This window comes from Aquarana catesbeiana, linkage group LG07, assembly GCF_042186555.1.
Source record: "Aquarana catesbeiana isolate 2022-GZ linkage group LG07, ASM4218655v1, whole genome shotgun sequence".
Classification (NCBI taxonomy): domain Eukaryota; kingdom Metazoa; phylum Chordata; class Amphibia; order Anura; family Ranidae; genus Aquarana; species Aquarana catesbeiana.
In genome coordinates this window covers 107,274,084-107,289,929 of record NC_133330.1, presented here as the reverse complement: position 1 = coordinate 107,289,929, position 15,846 = coordinate 107,274,084, and the positions used below count along the sequence as shown (strand labels likewise).

At 43.1% G+C, this 15,846-nt stretch overlaps 1 protein-coding gene across 4 annotated transcripts in view; it reads right to left on the bottom strand.

Annotated features, from left to right (window-relative positions):
- PLA2G6 (phospholipase A2 group VI) overlaps window positions 1-15,846 on the bottom strand; it is a 256,973-nt gene that overhangs the window by 91,954 nt on the left and 149,173 nt on the right. The gene's annotated exons all lie outside the window — the stretch shown is intronic.

Here is a 15,846-nt window from a genome sequence, read left to right as displayed (position 1 = left end):
CTCACTCTCTCGTACTGGTCACTGGAAGTTCAACATGGCACCTCATGGCAAAGAGCTCTCTGAGGATCTGAAAAAAAGAATTGTTGCTCTACATAAAGACGGCCTAGGCTATAAGAAGATTGCCAAGACCCTGAAACTGAGCTGCAGCACTGTGACCAAGACCATACAGTGGTTTAACAGGACAGGTTTCACTCAGAACAGGCCTCGCCATGGTCGACCAAAGAAGTTGAGTGCACGTTCTCAGCGGCATATCCAGAGGTTGTCTTTGAGAAATAGACATATGAGTGCTGCCAGCATTGCTGCAGAAGTTGAGGGGGTGGGGGTCAGCCTGTCAGTGCTCAGACCATACGCCGCACAATGCATCAAATTGGTCTGCATGGCTGTCATCCCAGGAGGAAGCCTCTTCTAAAGATGATGCACAAGAAAGCCTGCAAACAGTTTGCTGAAGACAAGCAGACTAAGGACATGGATTACTGGAACCATGTCCTGTGGTCTGATGAGACCAAGATAAACTTATTTGGTTCAGATGGTGTCAAGCTTGTGGCGGCAACCAGGTGAGGAGTACAAAGACAAGTGTGTCTTGCCTACAGTCAAGCATGGCGGTGGGAGTGTCATGGTCTGGGCTGCATGAGTGCTGCCGGCACTGGGGAGCCACAGTTCATTGAGGGAACCATGAATGCCAACATGTACTGTGACATACTGAAACAGAGCATGATCCCCTCCTCTCGGAGACTGGGCCGCAGGGCAGTATTCCAACATGATGATGACCCCAAACATACCTCCAAAATGACCACTGCCTTGCTAAAGAAGCCGAGGGTAAAGGTGATGGCCAAGCATGTCTCCAGACCCAAACCCTACAGAGCATCTGTGGGGCATCCTCAAACGGAAGGTGGAGGAGCACAAGGTCTCTAACATCCACCAGCTCTGTGATGTCATCATGGAGGAGTGCAAGTGGACTCCAGTAGCAACCTGTGAAGCTCTGGTGAACATATTGCCATGCCCAAGAGGGTTAAGGCAGTGCTGGAAAATAATGGTGGCCACACAAAATATTGACACTTTGGGCCCAATTTGGACATTTTCACTTAGTGGTGTACTCACTTTTGTAGCCAGTGGTTTAGACATTAATGGCTGTGTGTTGAGTTATTTTGAGGGGACAGCAAATGTACACTGTTATACAAGCTGTACACTCACTACTTTACATTGTAGTAAAGTGTCATTACTTCAGTGTTGTCACATGAAAAGATATAATAAAATATTTACAAAAATGTGAGGGGTGTACTCACTTTTGTGAGATATTGTAATATATATATACACACACACACACATACATATACACACTGCCTTGAAAAAGTATTCCTACGTGTATTTTGTTGTGATATTTTTTGTGCTAGACCAACACAAAGTGGCACATAATTGTGAAGTGGAAGAAATATGATAAATGATTTTCCAAATGTTTTACAAATAAATATATGAAAAGTGCATGTGTATTAAGTCCCCTTTACTCTGATACCCATAACTAAAATCTAGTGGAACCAATTGCCTTCAGAAATCATTAGTAAATAGAGTCAGTCCACCTGTGTAATTTCATCTCAGTATAAATACAGCTCTTCTGTGAAGCCCTCAGAGGTTTGTTAGAGAACCTCAGTGAACAAACAGCATCATGAAGGCCAAAGAATACACCAGACAGGTCAGTGATAAAGTTGTGGAGAAGATTAAAGCAGGGTTAGGTTACAAAAAATATCCCAAGCTCTGAACATCTCATGGAGCACTGTTCAATTCATCATCAGAAAATGGAAAGAATATGGCACAACTGCAAACCTACCAAGACGTGCCCATCCACCTAAACAGACAGGCTGGGCAGGGAGAGCAATAATGAGAAAAGCAGCCAAGATGCCCATGGTAACTCTGGAGGAGCTGAAGAGCTCCACAGCTCAGATGGAAGAATCTCTCCACAGGAAAACTATTAGTCATGCACTCCACAAAACTTGCCTTTATGCAAAAGTGGCAAGAAGAAAGCCATTGTTGAAAAAAGCCATAAGAAGGTGCTGTTTGCAGTTCGCGAGAAGCCATGTGTGGGACACAACAAACACTTGGACGAAGGTACTCTGGTCAGATGAGACCAAAATTTAACTTTTTGGCTTAAAAGCAAAACACTCTGTGTGGCGAAAAACTAACTCTGCACATCACCCTGAACACACCATCCCCACTGTGAAACATGGTGGTGGCAGCATCATGTTGTTGGGATGCTTTTCTTCAGCAGGGGCAGGGACAGGGAAGCTGGTCAGGGTTGATGGGAAGATGGCTGGATGGAGCTAAATGCAGGGCAATCTTAGAAGAAAACCTTTTATACAGCGTACACACTGACTGGTCCGACAGACTTTCCAACGGACTTTCAACGGATTTTTTAACGAACAGACTTGCCTACACATGATCACACCAAAGTCCGACGGAGTCAGTTTTTGTCCGTCGGACTAGCATACAGACGAGCGGATTTCTGGGTCCGGCGGAGTTACGACGTAAAGATTTGAAGTATGTTCCAAATCTAAAGTCCGTCAGATTTTCGTCTGGAAAAGTCAGCTGAAGGTCCGATGAAGCCCACACACGATCGAATTGTCCGCCGGACCAGTCCGGTCGAAAAGTCTGCCCGTGTGTACGCGGCTTTAGAGTCTGCAAAAAACTTTAGACTGGGGTGAAGGTTCACCTTCCAGCAGGACAATGACCCTAAACATACAGTTTTACTCTCTAGATGTGCAAAGCTGGTAGAGACATACTCAATAAAGACTTGCAGCTGTAATTGCAGCGAAAGGCGGTTCTACAAAGTATTGACTCAGGGGGGCTGAATGCAAATGCATGCCACAATTTTCAGCTATTTGTAAAACAATTTGAAAACCATTTATCATTTTCCTTCCACTTGACAATTATGTGCCACTTTGTGTTGGTCTATCACATAAAATACATTTACGTTTTTGGTTGTAACATGACAAAATGTGGAAAATTTCAAGGGGTATGAATACTTTTTCAAGGCACAGTACACCAAAAAAAGAGGGATAGGACACTAGGAACCCTGCTTTCAATCACCGGCAACTGTTAAGCAACAGTTCTCATAATATTTAGTCAACTGTTATATATATAATAGGATTTTTATAACAGCTTACCTGTAAAATCCTTTTCTTGGAGTATATCACGGGACACAGAGGCTCATAGTAATTACTAAGTGGGTTTATATCTCACCTTCAGGTGCTGGACACTGGTGTAATCAATTAGACAGAAAGTTTCCTCCCTATATGACCCCTCCCCTACAGGGAGTACCTCAGTTTTTTTAGCAAAGCAATAAGTGTCCCACAAGAGGGGCGGGAGCTCTGTGTCCCGTGATGTACTCCAAGAAAAGGATTTTACGGGTAAGCGGTTATAAAATTCCTATTTTCTTTATTGTACATCACGGGACACAGAGGCTCATAGTAATTACTAAGTGGGATGTCCTAAAGCAATGCCTACGGAGGGAAGGGAGACGCAAATAAACGCAGACCGCCATCAGACGTGAGGACCTAAACTGCTGCCTGCAGTACACTGCGCCAAAAGCTGCATCCTCTTGCCATCTTACATTCACCTGATAGAAATTAGTGAACGTATGTATAGACGACCAAATGGCGGCCTTGTAAATCTGAGTCATAAAGACTTGGTAACGCACCGCCCATGAAGTCACTTACTGCCCCGGTAAAGTGCACTCTAAGGAGAAAACCTTTTCTTCAAACCGCAAGCCTGAATAATAACTTGACAAATCAACATTAAAACAGTATATTTAGATTCCCTATCCTGGGACTTACAGGTAGCGCCACAAATAGGGGTGCACTGAATGGGTTTTTTGGTGCCGAAACCGATACCAAAAATGAAAAATACACTAGGCCGAAAACCGAAACCGAAAATAACCGATACCGAAAATGACTGTTTTTAAAAAATATTTTTATACAGGAGATGGTCAGAGACTGGGGGCATAGTCAGGTTGAAAAAAGACACAAGTCCATCCAGTTCAACCTTAAAAACAATAAATAAATAAAAAATATCGTACAACCCAATATATCCAATTTTATACCCTCAGTTGATCCAGAGGAAGGCAAAAAACCCCAGTAGAGCATGCTCCAATTTGCTACAGGAGGGGAAAAAATCCCCCAAGAGGCAAACGGATTTTCCCTGGATCAGCTTTACCTATTAATGTTAGTACCCAGTTATATTATGTACATTTAGGAAAGTATCCAGGCCTTTCTTAAAGCAATCTACTGAGCTGGCCAGAACCACCTCTGGAGGAAGTCTATTCCACATTTTCACAGCTCTTACTGTGAAGAAACCTTTGCGTATTTGGAGATAAAATCTCTTTTCCTCTAGACGTAAAGAGTGCCCCCGTTGTCCTCTGGGTTGACCGTAAAGAGAATAACTCAACACCAATTTCACTATATGGACCCCTTCTATATTTGAATATGTTGATCATATCCCCCTTATTCTCCTCAAGAGTGAATAAATTCAGTTCCTCTAATCTTTCCTCATAGCTGACCTCCTCCATGCCTCTTATCAGTTTGGTTGCCCTTCTCTGCACTTTCACCAGTTCCCTGATATCCTTTTTGAGAACTGGTGCCCAAAAATGAACTGCATATTCCAGATGAGGTCTTACTAATAATTTGAACAGGGGCAAAATTATATCTCTCTCTCTGGAGTCCATGCCTCTCTTAATACAAGAAAGGACTTTGCTCGCCTTGGAAACCGCAGCTTGGCATTGCATGCTATTATTGAGCTTATGATCTACCAAAACCCCCAGATCCTTCTCCACCACGGATTCCCCCAGTTGTACTCCCCCTAGTATGTATGATGCATGCATATTCTTAGCCCGCATTTCTCAACTTTAACCTCATCTGCCACATAGTCGCCCAATTAGACAGTGCATTGAGGTTGGCTTGTAAATTGGAGACATCCTGCAAGGACGTTATTCCACTGCATAGCATGGTGTCATCTGCAAAGACAGAAATGTTACTTTTGATCCCAGACCCAATATCATTTATAAAGATATTAAAAAGTAAGGGCCCCAGTACTGAACCTTGGGGTACACCACTGATAACCTTAGACCATTCAGAGTAAGAATCATTAACCACTACTCTCTGAATTCTGTCTTTTAGCCAGTTTTCTATCCATTTACAAACTGATATTTCCAAGCCAGTAGACTTTACCTTACACATGAGCCGCGTGTGGGGAACTGTGTCAAACGCTTTTGCAAAATCCAAGTATACCATGTCCACAGCCACCCCTCTGTCCAAGGTTTTACTTACCTCTTCATAAAAAGAAATCAGGTTTGTCTGATAACTTCTGTCTTTCATGAATCCATGCTGTCCGTTGCTTAAAATGGTTTTTTTCCAGCAAGAACTCGACTATGTGGTCTTTTATTAAACTCTCCAGTATCTTCCCGACTATAGAAGTTAAACTAACAGGTCTATAGTTACTTGGTAAAGACTTTGATCCCTTTTTAAATATAGGCACCACGTTCGCCCTGCGCCAATCCAGTGGTACTATTCCCGTCATTAATGAGTCCCTAAAAATTAGATACAATGGCTTTGAAATTACAGAGCTCAATTCTTTTAGGATCCGTGGGTGGATGCCATCAGATCCAGGTGCTTTATCCACCTTTATTCTGTCTAAATATTTCTGGACCATATCACTTTTAAGCCATTGTGGATCATTCGGGGCTGTGTCACTACCACCCCCATTATGGACATGAGCTTCCCCATGCTCTTTTGTATACACAGAGCTGAAGAAACTTTTTAATAAATTTGCCTTCTCTTTGTCCCCAGTCACCCACTCTAGATTATTTTGTAAAGGGCCTACATGCTCAGACGTGACCTTTTTACTATTAATATATTTGAAGAATTTTTTGGGGTTTGTCCTACTATCTTTTGCAATCTCTCGTTCTTTTTGAATTTTTGCATCCTTGATTTCCTTTTTACATATTCTGTTAAATTCTTTGTAACATTTAAACGACAATAGTGTTCCTTCATTTTTATGTTTTTTAAAAGCACTTTTCTTATTGTTTATAGCTTTTTTAACTTTGGCTGTGAGCCACATAGGTTTTGTTTTTAGCCTTTTAAACTTATTGCCCATGGGAATATACTTTGCAGTAAGGTCCCAAACAGTCTTTTTGAAGAATTCCCATTTCTGTTCTGTGTTTATCAATGCAAATATCCCCCCCCCAGTCTAAATTCTGGAGAGCAGCCCTCATCCTTGGAAAATTTGCTCTCTTGAAGTTAAGTGTTTTTATCTTTTCCGTATGTATTCCTTGTTTACGGCTAACATCAAATGAAATCATGTTATGATCACTGCTACCCAGGTGTTCCTTTATCTGGACATTAGTAATATGCTCTGCATGGTTTGAGATTACCAGGTCCAACAGAGCTTCATTCCTAGTTGGGGCCTCAATAAACTGGACCATAAAGGACATGCTACAAGAGATGGTCAGAGACTGCGGACATGCTACAGGACAGGTCAGAGACTGCGGACATGGTACAGGAGATGGTCAGAGACTGCGGACATGGTAGAGGAGATGGCCAGAGACTGCGGACATGGTAAAGCAGATGGTCAGAGACTGCGGACATGGTAGAGGAGATGGTCAGAGACTGCGGACATGATACAAGAGATCAATGCCGCCTCACCAGTGCCTGTCAGATGTAGCCTCAGCAGTGCCCATCATGCAGCCCGCGTTTGCCCCTTAAATGCAGCCCGTGTGTGCCCATAAGATGCAGCCCACGTGTGCCCATAGGATGCAGCCTGCCTGTGCCTATAAGATGCAGCCTCACCTGTTCCCATCATGCAGCTTGCCAGTGCCCGTCATGCAGCCTGCCAGTTCTTGTCATGTAGCCTGCCAGCTCCCGAATCAGAGCGGCGATCTCCGTGTGTCACGGAGCTGCATTTTAATTGCCCAGGTGGCAGTAACGATGTCCCGCCTTCTGTAATCACGTCACACTGATTCAATGTCCCACCATTGGATCAGTGTGCCGTCTGTCACAGGAGGCGGGATATTGTTACTGCGGTCTGTGTAGTTAAACTCTGTGACACACGGAGATCGGGGCAAGGAGGGAGGGAGAGGAGGGAGGGAGGGAGAGGAGGGAGGGAGGGAGAGGAGGGAGGGAGGGAGGGGAGGGGGAGAAGAGAGGAGAGGACTGCGTCGTGCCAGGAGGACACCCCCGTAATGGGCGGCACCAGGGATGCGGCCCCCATTTTCGGCGCCGTTATCGGCATGATTTCCTTTTCGGCATTTTGTCATAAAGGCCATTTTCGGCCGATATGTTCGGCGGCCAAAATTTCGGTGCATCCCTAGCCACAAACATTAGTTTTCCGTATCTGAGCAGTTGCTTCAGATAGGCCTTGACTGATCTCACTACAACGAGAGAGTGCAACCATTTTAATAGCTGATTAGAACGCTGCCTGCCCATTCTTAGGGTTCTCTGGCAGAACAACAAACGTCAGATTCCTGTTTCTGAAACATTCAGATATACCTTTAACCGCTCTCACTATATTGAGAGGAATTAATAACTTTCCTTCCGCAGAACAAGGTTCTGGTAAAAAGGAAGGTAAGAAACGTGTTGATTCGAATGACAGCTAGATCCTTTTAGGAAAAAAGAAAAAGGCTGGGTGAGGATTTAACATCACCCTATACCTAAGAATAATTAAGTATGGCACTATACAAACGAAAGCTGCCAACACTGAAACTCTCTTGCGGAGGCTACCGCAATGGAGAACACCAATTCCCCTGTTAGGAGGACCAAAGGAATGTGGTGCATCGGCCCAAGGAGCTGTCCTTGTACGCCGACAAAACTAGACTCAACCCTACGGGCACAAGTGCGGCCTAACTGGCGGATTTATACGTGATGTCCCTTGTATAAAAGGCCCGGATCAAAGAATGCAAAGCAAGCGGCCTTTGAAAAACAATGACAAAGGCCGAGATCTGACCCTTGATGGTATTTAAGGCTAGCTTAATTTTTACCCCCAACTGTAGGAAGGCAAGAATGCTACCTAAAACATACCTCCGAGGATGCCATCTTTGGTTTTATACCAGGAAACATAGGCCCTCCAGACCCTATAATAAATGGTCCTAGAGGCCCGCTTTCTTGCATTAATCAGGGCAGTTAGCACTGAACCTGAAAGCCCCGATTCTTTAACATGTGGGCTTTAATAGACAGACCATTAAATTTAGCGATTGCAAGGCCGGATGGAACAACGGCCCTTTGCAAAAGCAAGTCTGGACCAGATGGAAGAGTCCGCGGTTTTCCTACTGCCAACCTTATGATCTCTGCATACCAGGATCTTCTGGGCCATGCCGGGCTAGTAGTATTACTGGTTTCCCTTCCACTTTGATCCTGCATAGAAGCTGTGGAAGCAGCTGAACTGGGGAAAACGTATAAATCAGTGAAAAACTGATCCCACTGGGCCACTAACGCATCTGTCCCATATGCGAGTGGATCCCTAGCCCTTGACACAAGGCTGTCCAACTTCTTCTTGAACCTGGACGCCCAAAATTTTTATCTGGTAAGAAAAAAGTCGGGGTGCAGAGGCCATTCTCCCGGGAACAATTGTTGATGGCTCCAGAGAGCCGCCTGTCAATTCTCCATTTCACGAAATGAAGATTGTTGATAGGCAAGGTACAAGCTCCTCTGCCCAAACCAGAACATGGCCCACTTCCCTCTGGCTGCGTGACTTCTAGTGCCTCCTTGGTAAATGAAGTAAATCACTGATGTGGCATTGTCGGATTGTACCTTGACAGAACAATCCTGCAATCTAAACGCCCAGGCCATTAAGCCAGACGTGCCATCAGAAACTCTAGAATGTCGACAGTCAAGGCTCTCTGAGCTTGACCACTTCCCCTGGGCAGTGGTCACCTTCAGGACTGGTCTCGATCCCTAGAGGCCAGCCTTCGTAGCCACCACCTCCCAGGTAATTGGCATGAAGGATCTTCCTTTCTGCCATCTTGCTGAGGTTCCGGCATATCCCTAGGACCAAACCCTTTGGATAATGCCTACGTGAGGATCTACTTGTTCCAGGCAGACAGAATAATGTTTATAGCAGCCTTGAACAAAACTGAGCATAGGGAACCGCTTTGAATGAAGCCATCTTCCCTAGCACCTTAGCAAAGGTAAATGTAAGGAACTCTTCCTTGCCTTGACCCCTTTTTGGGCTGAGTCCCAAACATTCCAAGCTCCTTACCGACCGTAAGAAAGTACCTTTAGACTGGGATCCCAACCCAGGAGTTCCAGATACTTGACCACCTAGGTCCAGCCATGCTACGGACTGATGTATCAGCAGCAGATTGCCTCGGTATGCCATTACTTTTATACCCTGGGCCTTTACCCCGGGCACAGTGGCTAACCCGAAAGGCCAGACCACCAACCGGAAGAGGTGCTGTTCTCCTGCAAAACGCAGACAACCTCTGTAGCTCATGCAAATAAACACATATGCAAACGGCCCGTATGTGTATGAGGCAAGTATTAACGTCATATACCTCTATCGAAGCGTGCGTTCATGGAAGCATAAATTCATACAAATGTTTTAGGCAAGAACAAGAAAAGTGTGTGCTGTATACACGCATACATATAACACGTGTGCTATGGAACAGGCATCTTGCAAGCAAGCATGCGTTTTATGAACGTGTTATGCAACAATACACATGTATCCATGCAGACACGTATTCCTATGTGAACATAAGGAATCCTGTATATTTAAGGAAAACTTAAATTAACATGCCTCGTTATGCAACCATGCAAATCTAGGCGATCATGCAACTTTAGGCGATCATGCATCCTTATGTGATTCTGCAATTTTTATACGATCAAACATTTTATGCATTATAAGCACTACTGTGCGGACAAGTACCCTTGTGTGACCAAAGACTCTTATGTGATCAAGCACCCTTGTGAGATCAAGCATCTTTATGTAATCCAGGATTTTTATGCGATTTTAGGCATTTCTGTGCAAACAAGCACTTTAATGTGACCCAGCATCCTCATGTGACTATGTAAAACACATGAAAATCCATACCAACAGAAAACATGTATCTTTATGTGATCAACAAGAACATGTTCTGTTATTTGTTTTACCCACATGATGTACATTCCAAACTCATGTATTTTATGCAAACATGTTGACTAGTAAAGAGGAACTTATCCTCTGCCAACGTGCGTTTCCGCAATCATGCAATTTAACTGTTTGTGCTTTAGCAACAATGCGCACCAGCAACTGTGCATCCCAGAAGTTGGGCATTTGGCTAGCTTGTAAGCAAGCACCTGCATGAGGATCCTGTGGAGATTTTCTAGCCTGATGATCAAGCATCTTCATGCGATCAAGTCTTTCTGCGTGACCATGCAACTAGGAGAAAAGAAAAAAAAAAAAAAAACGATGCATCTCTATACAAACTATGCATCTTTATGTGACCGTCTATCTTTAAGCGATCCTTAAACCTTATGCGATCACGCGTCCTTATGTGATCAAAAAATTAAGCATGTTTAGTGTGTTATTTATTTTTTTTCCCACACAAACATGTCCAAACATGCATTTTGTACACACATGACCATGTATCTTTATGCAACCTGTTTGTTTAAGCAGCAACCTTGCGTTTAAGCAGCACCTGTGCGTTTCAGCAGCAACTGTGCGATCCAGCCATTGTGTATTTCAGCATCTGTGCGTTTTAAGCAACTGTGTAATTCAGCATCTGTGTATGTTAGCAACTGTGCGATTTTAGCAACTGTACACATCAGCATCTGTGCATACTAGTAACTGTGCGATTTTAGCAACTGTACATATCAGCATCTGTGCGTACTAGGAACTGTGAAATTTTAGCAACTGTGCATATCAGCATCTGTGCGTATTAGCAACTGTGTGATTTTAGCAACTAAGCATATCAGCATCTGTGTGTATTTAGCAACTGTGCGATTTTAGCAAGCCTGTAAGCTAGGGTTGCCACCTCATCCCTTTAAACCCGAACACATATGAATTACACAGGTTCTGAGGCTAATTAAATGCAGATAAGCAACAAGTGAGTTTAATTACCACCTTAATCAGCCACATAACCTGTATAATTAATATGTGTTCGGGTTTAAAGGGATGAGGTGGCAACTCTACTGTAAGCAAGCACCTGCTGAACTGCAGTTGGTCCTATACTTATACCTGTAGGATACCAAGCACATATGCACTATGCTCAAACCTTTCAAACACATAATATAACAACATGCATTTCAAAACGGCTAATCATCCAGGGGTATATCTACTACTTACAGCTTGTACATGCCCCATGGATAGGCAGAAAATATGCAGCATGTAATCATGACTTGTCTGTACCTGTTCCCAAGCTGGTACTCACACACTCATGGCCCACTGTTCTATCTCCAAGGCTGTCCGACCTGTCAGCACATGGTAATGGCTGCCCTTCCTCTTCCTGCCTACAATAACAATAGGCTAGGAGCAAATCTGTGCCCTCTAGTGGCTGGGGAAAAAACAGCAGCCTGCCTGAGCCAGAGTACAAGTATGATAGAACAGCACACTGCTCCCAGTGGCCACCGGGAAACAGACAGTCAGATCACTCTCTTAACTGAGACACTGCAAACAAATGCAGACTCACCATTCCTCGCTGCAGGGTACTGCTGGAATACCACAGCGACCCAATCTTCACCCATCAAGGTGGGTTGGTGTCATGCCAGACCTTAAAGGACGGGGCCTCCTCTGTACATAGGGTCCACTGCCTTGGGCCTTGTATAGCGCCTTGCCAGAGCAAACCTGTGGTATAGCAATGTGACCAAGGTGCTGGATCTCAGGGCCCAGCTCTCCTAAGAAAAGCGTTACAGGCAAAACCTTGTTCTTCGGTATCGAGGCATCGGGTGCCATCCACTTTAGCTTTTGTTTTGGCTCTTTGAATGGATCCGATAGCGAAGCTTCTTGACCCTGTTCAGGCCATCTAGGAGCACTCATTAACCGTGACCAACACCTTAGACCCTGGCGAAAAAACTGAGGTACTCCCTGTAGGGGAGGGGTTATATAGGGAGGAAACTTCCTGTCTAATTGATTACACCAGTGTCCAGCACCTGAAGGTGAGATATAAACCCACTTAGTAATTACTATGAGCCTCTGTGTCCCGTGATGTACGATAAAGAAATTTTATATATATATATATATATATATATATATATATATATATATATATATATATATATATATATATATATATATCCTGTTTACCCGAAAATAAGACCTAGCGTGATTGTCAGTGATGGCTGCAATATAAGCCCTGCCCCCCAAATAAGTCCTACCCTGAAAATAAGACCAACAGGGACTTTAACTAGGGCTTATTTGGGGGGTAGAGCTTTTATTGCAGCCATCATCGACAATCACGCTAGGTCTTATTTTCGGGGAAACAGGGTATATATATATATATATATATATATATATATATATATATATATATATATATATATATATATATATATATATATATATATATATACACACATACACACACACAGCGGGGCAAAAAAGTATTTAGTCAGTCACCAATTGTGCAAGTTCTCCCACTTAAAAAGATGAGAGAGGCCTGTAATTGTCATCATAGGTATACCTCAACTATGAGAGACAAAATGTGGAAACAAATCAAGACAATCATATTGTCTGATTTTTTAAATAATTTATTTGCAAATTATGGTGGAAAATAAGTATTTGGTCAATATCAAAAGTTCATCTCAATACTTTGTTATATATCCTTTGTTGGCAATGACAGAGGTCAATCGTTTTCTGTAAGTCTTCACAAGGTTGTCACACACTGTTGCTGGTATGTTGGCCCATTCCTCCATGCAGATCTCCTCTAGAGCAGTGATGTTTTGGGACTGTCGCTGGGCAACACCGACTTTCAACTCTCTCCAAAGGTTTTCTATGGGGTTGAGATCTGGAGACTGGCTAGGTCACTCCAGGACCTTGAAATGCTTCTTACGAAGCCACTCCTTCGTTGCCCAGGTGGTGTGTTTGGGATCATTGTCATGCTGAAAGACCCAGCCACGTTTCATCTTCAATGCCCTTGCTGATGGGAAGAGGTTTGCACTCAAAATCTCACGATACATGGCCCCATTCATTCTTTCATGTACACGGATCGGTCGTCCTGTTCCCTTTGCAGAGAAACAGCCCCAAAGCATGTGTTTGCCACCCCCATGCTTCACAGTAAGTATGGTGTTCTTTGATTGCAACTAAGCATTCTCTCTCCTCCAAACACGATGAGTTGTGTTTTTACCAAACAGTTCTACTTTGGTTTCATCTGACCATATGACATTCTCCCAGTCCTCTTCTGGATCATCCAAATGCTCTCTAGCAAACCTCAGACGGGCCCGGACATGTACTGGCTTAAGCAGGGGGACACGTCTGGCACTGCACACTACCGGCGTGCACTGCACAGTCCCTGGCGGCGTAGTGTGTTACTGATGGTAGCCTTTGTTACATTGGTCCCAGCTCTCTGCAGGTCATTCACTAGGTCTCCCCGTGTGGTTCTGGGATTTTTGCTCACCATTCTTGTGATCATTTTGACCCCACGGGGTGAGATCTTGCGTGGAGCCTCAGATCAAGGGAGATTATCAGTGGTCTTGTATGTCTTCCATTTTCTAATTATTGCTCCCACAGTTGATTTCTTCACACAAAGCTGCTTGCCTATTGCAGATTCAGTCTTCCCAGCCCGGTGCAGGTCTACAATTTTGTTTCTGGTGTCCTTCGACAGCTCTTTGGTCTTCACCATAGTGGAGTTTGGAGTGTGACTGTTTGAGGTTGTGGACAGGTGTCTTTTATACTGATAACAAGTTCAAACAGGTGCCATTAATACAGGTAATAAGTGGAGGACAGAGGAGCCTCTTAAAGAAGAAGATAAAGGTCTGTGAGAGCCAGAAATCTTGCTTGTTTGTAGGTGACCAAATACTTATTTTCCACCATAATTTGCAAATAAATTCTTTCAAAAATCAGACAATGTGATTGTCTGGATTTGTTTCCACATTTTGTCTCTCATAGTTGAGGTATACCTATGATGACAATTACAGGCCTCTCTCATCTTTTTAAGTGGGAGAACTTGCACAATTGGTGGCTGACTAAATACTTTTTTGCCCCACTGTATGTATATATATATATATATATATATATATATATATACACACACACACAAAGTATATTTATATTTCATATGTTACATAGTTAGGTTGAAAAAAAGACACAAGTCCATCTAGTTCAACCATAAAAAAAAAAGTAATGAAATAAAAAATATCACACAATCCCATATACCCACAGTTGATCCAGAGGAAGGTGAAAAAACCCCCAGAAAAGCAGGATCCAATTTGCTACATCAGGGGAAAAAAATCCTTCCTAATCCCAGAGAGGCAATCGGATTTTCCCTGGATCAACTTTACCTATAAATGTTAGTACCCAGTTATATTATGTACATTTAGGAAAGAATCCAGGCCTTTCTTAAAGCACTCTACTGAGCTGACCAGAACCACCTCTGGAGGGAGTCTATCCCACATTTTCACAGCTCTTACTGTGAAGAAACCTTTCCGTACTTGGAGATGAAATCTCTTTTCCTCTAGACGTAAAGAGTGCCTCCTTATCCTCTGTTGACCGTAAAGTGAATAACTCAACACCAAGTTCACTATATGGACCCCTTATATATTTATACATGGTGAACATATACCCCCCTAATCTCTTCTCAAGAGTGAATAAATTCAGTTCCTCTAATCCTTACTCATAGCTGAGCTCCTCCATGCCTCTTATCAGTTTGGTTGCCCTAAACTGCCCTGCACTTTCTCCAGTTCCCAGATATCCTTTTTGAGAACTGGTGCCCAAAACTGAACTGCATATTCCAGATGAAGTCTTAATAATGATTTGTACAGGGGCAAAATTATATCTTTCTCTTTATAGTCCATACCTCTCTTAATACAAGAAAGGCCTTTGCTCAACGCAGCTTGGCATTGCATGCTATTACTGAGCTTATTGATCTACCAAAACCCCCAGATCCTTCTCCACCATTGTTTCCCTCTAGAATGTATGATGCATGCATATTCTTAGCCCCCAAGTGCTTTACTTTACATTTATCAACATTAAACCTCATCTGCCACATAGTCGCCCAATTAGACAGTGCACTGAGGTTGGCTTGTAAATTGGAGACATCCTGTAAGGATGTTATTCCACTGCATAGCTGATAGCATAAAGATATTAAAAAGTAAGGGTCCCAGCACTGAACACTGGGGTACACCACTGATAACCTTAGACGATTCAGAGTAAGAATCATTAACCACTACTCTCTGAATTCTGTCTTTTAGCCAGTTTTCTATCCATTTACAAACTGATATTTCCAAGCCTGTAGACTTTACCTTACACATGAGTCGTGTGTGGGGAACTGTGTCAAACGCTTTTGCAAAATCCAAGTACAGTGGGGACGGAAAGTATTCAGACCCCCTTAAATTTTTCACTCTGTTATATTGCAGCCATTTGCTAAAATCATTTAAGTTCATTTTTTCACATTAATGTACACACAGCACCCCATATTGACAGAAAAATACAGAATTGTTGACATTTTTGCAGATTTATTAAAAAAGAAAAACTGAAATATCACATGGTCCTAAGTATTCAGATTCTTTGCTCTGACACTCATATATTTAACTCAGGTGCTGTCCATTTCTTCTGATCATCCTTGAGATGGTTTACACCTTCATTTGAGTCCAGCTGTGCTTGATTATACTGATTGGACTTGATTAGGAAAGCCACACACCTGTCTATATAAGACCTTACAGCTCACAGTGCATGTCAGAG